Here is an 8,545-nt window from a genome sequence, read left to right as displayed (position 1 = left end):
TTGAGCTGGTGATCAGCCGGGCTCGTCCGCTGTGGGGTTGCACCGAAGACGGCTCTACGTCAGCACCGCGTGCAGAGGCACATGCTCACTTAACGTCTCTGTCCACCTCCTGAGCTACCTACCTACCTGTCCCTTCCACCTGCCTACCAGCCATCTGCCCTCTTCATCTGTCTCCCTCCATCCATTTACCTGGCCTTATCCTGTCCGACACCCTCCCTCCGTCCCTCCCTAAGTGAAGAAGAACTGGAAACTCTGTCTGAAGTAACCTGTCCCCGCACCCCACCAGTGTCGGCCCCCATACTGGCATCCTCCATGGAGTAACCTTGTTTGCGTGGAGCTCTCTGTCCTGATGTGGGTGAGGGGCAGGGTAGAGGTGTAGGGAGGGTAGTCTAGCCCCCTCTGGTGGCCCCTGGGGATGTCCCCTTCCCCATGTCATCCCATCCCATCCCGCCACAGGGAGCGGGTGCTGTCCCGCCACTGGCCTCTGGGGGCGCCCGTGGCCCTCAGACGGGCTTGTCTAGTCCCTAGTCCCTCCAGCCAGGTCATGGGGGTGCTGCCCCACCTCCCTTTATGGCCAGTGGCCAAAGCCCCCAACTTGTTCTTTTCTTTGAATGGAGCCCTGAAGTTGCCTCTCCGGGATGGTTCCCTGCAGTCACGGGCCTCCTGGCGCTCGCCCCTGTGCCCTGGGTGGGTGGGCTGAACCCTGGGTCTGTCTGATGGGGATGGGCTGCGTGGGCCCTCGCTCTTCCTGGTCGGCCCAGCAGCCCACCTTGTCCTCCAGGCCCCAGGATGGACACAGGCCCTGAGGTCCTGGCTCTGCTCTTAGGTGGCTGGTGTCCACGTAGCTGGCTCAGAGGGCATCTTACCCCAGCGTGGCCGGCCCCACCGGTGAGGCCGACGCGGGGGCTTCCTTTCTGAGGGGCCTCAGGAGCCCAGACCCCTCCTTCCAGGGGTTGGCCCGGGGCAGCTGGCAGAGCTCCAGGCCACCATACCACACGCTCGTTCCTGTTCTGGACCCTTCAGACTCCCCGCTAGCCATGGTTGGGAAATACGCCCCGGGAAGAAGCTTGGCTGGCACTACAGACCTTGAAGGTGTATGTGAGGGCGGGCAGGCAACCCCACACACTTGGCAGCAGGCTTGTGGCCCCAGGGCCTGCAGCTCTGCCCACCTCTTGGAAGCCTCTGGATTCGTGGGGTTGGAGAGTACAGGCAGAGGAGTGTGGCCCTGAGGGCCAGTGGGAGGCGGGTTTAGGGGGTGGGGGGTGGCGGGTGCCCCTCTGAGGTCGGCAGACCGAGAGGTGTCTGGTCCCTCCTCGCGTGGGTCCCTAACCGCTGTAGCCTCCGTGACCTCGTCCGCACGTGGGGTGGTGTCGGTGGTCTCTGAGGGCTCCCTGGGGGTGTCCCTGCTGCCGCCAGCGCCACGTTTCTGGAAACCCAAGAGCATGGTTGGAGTCCCAGGCAGACAGATGTCAGGCCTTTCCCAGGCCTTTCCCAGGCCGGGGCGGGTGTTGACCCTGACCTCAGGGCTTGCCAGCGTGTTGCCACGGCCTTCCCGGGCACTCATCTGCGCGCCTGGCGACGGTGTGCCGGCCGGGCCACGCGGAGGACGGGAGGAGAGGGATGTGCGGGCTCAGCGACCCGCGGCCAGCGGAGCCGGGGGCCCCGGGTGGCAGTGCCGCTTCTGGGTCTGCCACGCGGCCTGGCTCCTGGGTGCAGCAGATACCCGTCGGCACGCGTCTCACCCTCGTTCCCGCGCCTCCCTTTGGAATTCTGACTCATGACGTTGGGTCGTCCGCAGACGTTGGTGCTCCCTGGCGGGACCCTGGACCCTCGGCCGTCCTGTGCCCCCGGCAGCCCGGCTCGCTGCCCCCCTCTGCGGTCACCCTCTTGTTTCTCCCCTCCCCTCTTCTCTCTCCTTTTCTCCCTGAATGTTCACGCAGTCCCGTGTGAGGTACCGGTGGTGGCCAGCAATTCACTGCAGACGCAGGGGCTGGAGACCGTGCTGAGGTCGGGGGCCAGCGTGAGGCCTGGCCGGCTCCTGCTCGGGGTCTCAGGCCGAAGGTGAGGTTGGAGCGAGGCTGCCGTGACATGAGAGGCTCGGAGGCCCCTTTCCAGCTCACCGGTTGTTGGCAGAATTCAGGTCTTTGCGGCTGGAGGTCCGAGGTCCCGGTTTTCTTGCTGGCTGTCTGCCCAGATCAGTCTGAGCCTCTGAGGCCGTCCGCAGCTCCCGGGCCAGCAGGACAGACTCTCACCTCGGAGGCCTCCGGCCACTCCTCTGCGTTCCGCTGACCTGATTAGGACAGGCCCACCCACGCTGGGGCCGGGGGTGGGCCTCTCGGGGCTGACTGAGAATCCTGCCGCCACAGTGCCTGTGTCCAGGCTTTCTTTCTCCTGAGCCTCACACTTCAGAGCTTGCCCCTGTCCCTTTCCTGCCTTTGGAAAATTCCCTGCTCTGGGAGGTTTGCCAAAGAGTGAAAGGGTTAGAAAACACTGAAGTGTGGGGGTGGGGCCGTTACGATTGACAGAGCCAGAGATTGGCCCCAAGCTCCCTGGACGTCCAAAGTGCTCTGCCTCGCTCGGCAGTGCTGCTCATTTCCCCGGCCAGGGTCCGGGGGTTGTGGGGCCGGGCAACGTGGCGGGGGGGGGGGGAGGGCGGGCGTTCCGGGTCACCTTATCACCCCACCTCAATCCGCAGCCTGGCTCCCTGCCTCACCGTAGGTGTTTCCCTGTATACTCTCACCCTGCACTCCCCTTCCCCCCCTTCCCCCGGGAGCACCCTGAGGCCAGGGACAGGGTTGACCAGGCTTGAGGGCACCAGCCTGTCAGGAAGCAGTGAGGGCTCGTGACCAGCAGGGCCCGGGCCTGTGTTGGGCACGGGGGACGAGCATGTGACCGAGGGCCTGTGGCTGGCCCCGTGCCCTCCTGTGGCATGGTGGGTCAGCTTCTGGGCTGGCTCCTTTCCCGTTACGGACTTTGAGCTCAGCTTTCTGGGGACTGGATCCTGTCTCCCAGGCTAGAGGGCCAGGCCACTCCCAGGGGCCCGCGGCGGGGCTGCTGTGCTCCCTGGGCACCGGCGCCGTCCTGTCCTCACCCGCCCCGTGGGCTCCTGGCCTGTCGGGTGACCCCTCCGGCACACCCCAGGGCCCCGTTTCCTTCATGGCGCTTGAGTGGCCTCGGCCTTGCCCCGGAGCCTGGTTGGGGACGCTCCCGACAGCCCTCCTGTTGGAGAACAGAACATCCCGTTTCCCTGAAGGCTCTGGGTCTCCCGGATGTGGAGAAGTCATGGTCCCCATCCCATCATCCCTTGTCTCTCTGGAGGCCTGGTCCCTGCACAACCGCAGCTCCCTTCTTCCCTTCCCGGGGCGCCCTGCCCACCGGGCCAGGCCCCACGTCTCTCAGCTCCCAGTGCCCCGATCAGCCCCGCCCTGACATCTCCCGTCGGAGCCTCTGCTTTGTGCCTAAGTGGTGCCTCGTTCACGCTGACCCTGAACCCTCTCTCCCAGATCCTTCCCTGGCACGAAGCTGTTTCAGAGTTGGACGGGTCGGGCCCTGGGCTTTGGGGCTCCCTGAGTTTGTGTCGTGTGCGGGGGCTTCTGGGAGGGGAGGCGAGGCAGCCGTTCCCTTGCTGCCCAGCCACACGTCCAGACGGTCTCGGCTTTCTTTCCAGCTTCTAATTATCGTAGTAAGTTCTGCCTTCATGTGAATCGATGACGTGCTTGAGTTTCAAAAGCGGGGATGTTTTGATTTGGGACCTTCACTAACTGAACTCAGACTCAGGCCGGCTTAAACGGGAGAGGGGCTCACTGGCCCTCGCCTCTGGGGCTTCTGGAAGTGGTGTTGCCTCAGGGGAGCTCACCACCGGTCAGTTCCCTTTTCTTGCCCATCCCTGCATGACTGGTGTCCTTTAACCAGGTGGTGGCACCGGGGCTGCCCTCGCCGTGCCCGCCGCCGCTGAGAGGCTCTGTGTTGCTGCCCCCCCCCCCCCCCAAGAGCTTCTAGGGCTGCGACCCGGCAAATGGGGGCTGCTGGGTAGGGCGATGCAGGTCGTCCACTCTGGTCTCCCAGACCTGGGGTGTCGGAGCAGGAAGCAAGGTCTTTCCCGTGTCCCAGGGTGAGCTGACAAGATGGAGTGGCGAGCTCGGTGGCATCCAGCAGAAGCGTGACTCGTGTCCGTCCGCGCCGTGCTGAGAGGCTCCAGCCCCAGGACTCACGTAGGCCTTCTGGTCCGCACAGGCGCCTTTATGTGTCTGTGAAGGCTCTGGAGGCTGGCGTTCCCTGGGGCCCCTGAGGAGTCCTGCGGTCTATGTCTGCCGGAGGCCGGCTTCGGGTCGGGACCGGAGCCCCCACACCCCTGCCCAGTTCCGGATGCCGTGGGAGGGCCCTGCTCTCCCTGTGAGCTGCGGCCCCCCCACGGCCCCCACGCGTGCCTGCAGCAGGTCCGTCAGTCATCGATGCGGCTCTAGGGCGCCGAGCCTGAGGCTGGGGTTCTCCAGGTGGCCGATGGCGCTGCCCCCGCAAGGTGGAGGGGGGGCAGGAGGGCAGCACAGGGCAGCGGGGTCGTGGGCTCGCGCGGCTGGGCCATAGAGCCAGGCCCGTCCCGAGGTTGGGTTCCGCCGTCCGGACGGGGTCCCCCCAGCCCTCCCTGCAGCCGGTCACCGGCCGTGCGGTGGAGCTGCGACCTTGGTGAGAACGTTCAAGGCGTGTGGTGGTGTCTTTGTGCCCGTGTCTGGAACAGGGTGGGGGCCCCAGAGGCAGGACCGGCCGCCCTATCCGCGGGGCCCCTCCGTAAAATCGTTAGGGAATTTGGGCTGGCAACGGCAGGACGTCAGCCTGGGCGCGGGTGCCCGCAAGGGCCGCGAAGCCGGCTGCACCCGTCGGGGGTTCGCCTCGGCTGTGCCGTGGGGACTCCCGGGGTGGAGCCCCCATCTGTGACTCCGCTCAGCGTCGTATTTGGGAACACTGGGCAGCGTCCGTGTGTGCCGGACAGAAGATGGGGGTGGGTCTGCCCCGTTCTAAAGCGCCCCCGTGGCCCTGTGTCCCGGAGCGAAGGAGGCAGGAGAGGAAATGTCACCGGGACCCAGCTCCACGTCAGGTCAGGAGAGGAGGGAAGAGGCGGGGCAAACGTGAGCGCGAGCCCTCTCCGGATGGGCTGCTCCTCACCGTGTGCTCTGTCCCCAGCGTTTTTGTCACGCACGCCCGTGATCAGGTCCCACGTGGATGCTTGGCCCGGAGTGTGGTGTTAGTGCCGCGTGGGGTCCCGCTGCGCGGATTCTTGCCGACACTCGGCACGCGGTGAGGAGCGTCGTGGGGACACAGGCTGCGGCGGAGCGATGTGGTCGGGCGTGCGTGTCTCGTGACGCGGTGAAGAAGCACGGGACTGTGGGCCGGTGGGCGGTGCTGGGGACCCAGTTCATTCTTTGGAAAATGGCTGAGGGGTGAGAGCCCCACGCCGACCCTGCCCTTCCCGTCCAGATGCTCCCAGACCCGTCCCTGCCAGGGGTGGTCCGGACTCGATGAGGGCGAGTTTCTGTAGAGAAAAAGTGAATCCATCGTGCGACCCGGACTGAGTCAGGTCCAAGGGACGAAGACCAGCGGGTGTCACCTCCCAGAACCGGGAAACCAGCAGGTGAATGAGCCTCCAGTGGGAGAACACCCCCCGGCCTCTGAGGACCTCCCACCGGGAGAGGAGGACAGAAGGAGAGTCTGAGCTGGATTGAGCCCGTGGAGCTGATACCGGTTCACAGACACTGGGGACAGAAGGACACGTCACCCGACAACGGTGGGGGCGCAGCGTCCTTCAGTCTGGGGAACCGCCCCAGGACAGGCAACCTGGTTCGGCAGAGAAACCGTAAGAAGGGAACGGGGTGGTGGGGAGACCCCCGCCAGCCTCCGTCTGGGGACTGACCTTGTCATTCCAGTAAACAGACTGGGAAAGTGCAGATGTGGCCGGAGCAGCAGGGACGAGTGGCGGTCCGGGCGTGTGACGGTGTTGATGCCTGATGGCTGCTGACGGGCGTGAAGAGGCCGCGGCGTGTCGAGGGGGCCCGGCCGCTGGCTCTGAGCTGCACGGTTTGCCCTCTAGGCTCCAGGCTCCGAGCGGTCAGCACAGAGCCCGACGCGGGGCTCGAACTCAGGAACCGTGAGATCGTGACCCGAGCTGAAGTCGGACGCTTAACTGACTGAGCCACTCAGGTGCCCCGGAGATGATATGTTTAAAAAGCCACGTGTGGTGTGTGTGTGTGTGTGTGTGTGTGTGTGTGTGTGGGTGGCATGAGTGTGTGCGTGTGCAAGTGTGCATGTGTGTGTGCAGGATGGCCGGCCACCCTGCGCGTGCCCGCCCGACGGTCTCGGTGGCAGGTGGCGGCCAGTTGGCCCCACCTCTCACGGCAGCACGCGGACGGTCTGCCGTGGTGAATGTGGCCTGCCCTCTCTCCTGACAGTGACACTCGCTGTCCCCTTGCCCGGCGTCTGCCCCGTCCCCTCCCAGAGTGCGGATGCCCCGGAGCCTCCAGGACGGCGGACCTGGCTGCTGCCCTGCCGGGACGCCGTGCTGGTGACACGAGGGCGGGCCTCGGCGAGGTCCACGCGGCGCCTGCTGTGTTTCGAGTGAAGCGGAGCCTCCTTCACGTGCACGGGAGCTGCTGGCGTCCCCGAGTCTCCCCTCGGTGCCGTCTGCCCCCGCCCCCCCCCCCACCCCGTCGCTCGGGAGCCTGAGGTGGATTCGTCTCCCAGGGGCCACGCGTTGGACACGATGTCCCGCAGCCCCCGTGACCCAGCGGGAGGGGGAGATGTGCGGCCTGGGCGTCCCTCAGACCCGGGCGGTAGCCACCGACCACGCCCTGGGTTTCCCCGGGGGTGGCCCTAAAATCGCCCGGCTCCCGTTGGGGTGGATGTGGGGGGGGGGGACGCAGAGGCCACCGCCTGCTGGTCCCCTGGGGCCTGTAGTACGCGGGGCTCCGGCCCGGCACCCAGACCAAAGCCCCAGGGAGACGCGTGATAGGCAGCTGACATTCAGCTGGAGTCGGCACAAACCGGTGAGACGTGTAAGAGCTCTGGAAAGGGGCCCCACGCGACAGGGCTCCCACTCATGCCCGGCCGCCGCGGAAGGGCCCGGAAGCCCTGGAGGGGCGGGCGCGGGCCGGGAGGGACTGAGGCCTCCGGCGGGGTGGCGTGTCCGGCTGGGGTGACGGAGGCTCTTCAGGCATCTCCTTGAGAACGCGAGGAAGCCGGAGCAAAGGCGCCCTCCCTCCGGCAGGCAGCGGGGCGTCTTGGGGCCCGGCCGTCGGGACTGTAAACGCCCGAGCCTCTCGGGGTCTCCCTCAGGCCCCCCCGAGATGAGCACGACGTGGGTCGTCTTTTCCGGTTGAGGCAGAAGTCACACGGTAGCTGGTGAAAGCGACGAGAGTACACAGCCGAGGGGCATTGGGTGCGCCCACCCTGTTGCCCGACCGCCACCCCTACCTCCTTCCAGGACGTTCTCAGTGCTTTCTCTGCTGCTTTTCTTCACGACCTCGCGTGAGATTCTGTCCACACCTCGCGGTCGCGTCCGCGGTGCCACGCCTGGCGCTCTGACGTGCCGCGCGCTAAGTTCACTCTCTCCTGTCCGTGTGGGGGGTCTTTCGTCGGGGGCGGGGGGCTGTTCCATTCCCGGCCAGACCTGTGGGAGGCGCTGTACGGACTCACCGCGGAGACCCCGTGGCCAGGAGGCTCCTGCCTGGAGGGTGTGCCAGTGCCCTGCCCCTGCCACCGTGCCTCCTGCGTAACTCAGGGACTTTATCACGAAAGCCGAAAGCATCTCAAAGCCGTGTCCCCGACACGCGGCTTGAGTGGCTCCTGAGCCCCGGCCGGCCCGGGTTCACCCTGTTGCTCCTGGTCACTTGGAATGGGTGCCATCCTTTGTGGGCCCTGGCGCCAGAAGTCCCTCTCCCGCGGTCTCCCCACACTGCTCCTCGTCCCTCAAGTCACCCTGGGCTGCGTGATCTGGCAGTGGCTCCCTCATCCCTGCCGTCGTGGGGGCCGCCGTCCCTGGAGCATCTCTAGAGCCTTTGGGCCTTGGAGTCTCCAGGGCGTTCTCTTCCCTGCTTACAAAAAATAGGCACGAAGGGGAGGTGCTCCTGCACGAGGACACGTGTGCTGTGAGATGGGGGGGGCAGGAGGCAGCGTGCATGGCCGAGTCGCTTCTGTCCACTCCTGTGGTCCAGTGGCTCTCCCCAGAGCTGGGAGTGGGGAGCCACCGCGAGCCCCACGTGGTGTCCTCAGTAGGTTCGCGTTGCTCTCAGGGTCTGAACGTCCCACTGCACTGGAAAGGTTTGGGTTCGAGAAGCAGAGGTCCGTGTAAAAATGGGGCACGTGCCAAGGGCACCTCCTTGCACGAGAGCCCGGAGGCGGCGTCCTGGGTTGCCGAACCGCCCCGGGCCTGCAGGCACAGGCTCAGCTCCAAAGACCACTTTCTCCAGCCTCCGAGGGAGGAGGGCGGGAGGGAGGCTCCCCAGCACCGACGCCCGGCCTTTCCGTCCTGGGCCAGAGAGGCACAGCCAGCCCCAGG

The sequence above is a fragment of the Leopardus geoffroyi genome, chromosome C2 (assembly GCF_018350155.1).
Source record: "Leopardus geoffroyi isolate Oge1 chromosome C2, O.geoffroyi_Oge1_pat1.0, whole genome shotgun sequence".
NCBI lineage: Eukaryota > Metazoa > Chordata > Mammalia > Carnivora > Felidae > Leopardus > Leopardus geoffroyi.
Note: the sequence above shows the minus strand (reverse complement) of the source record.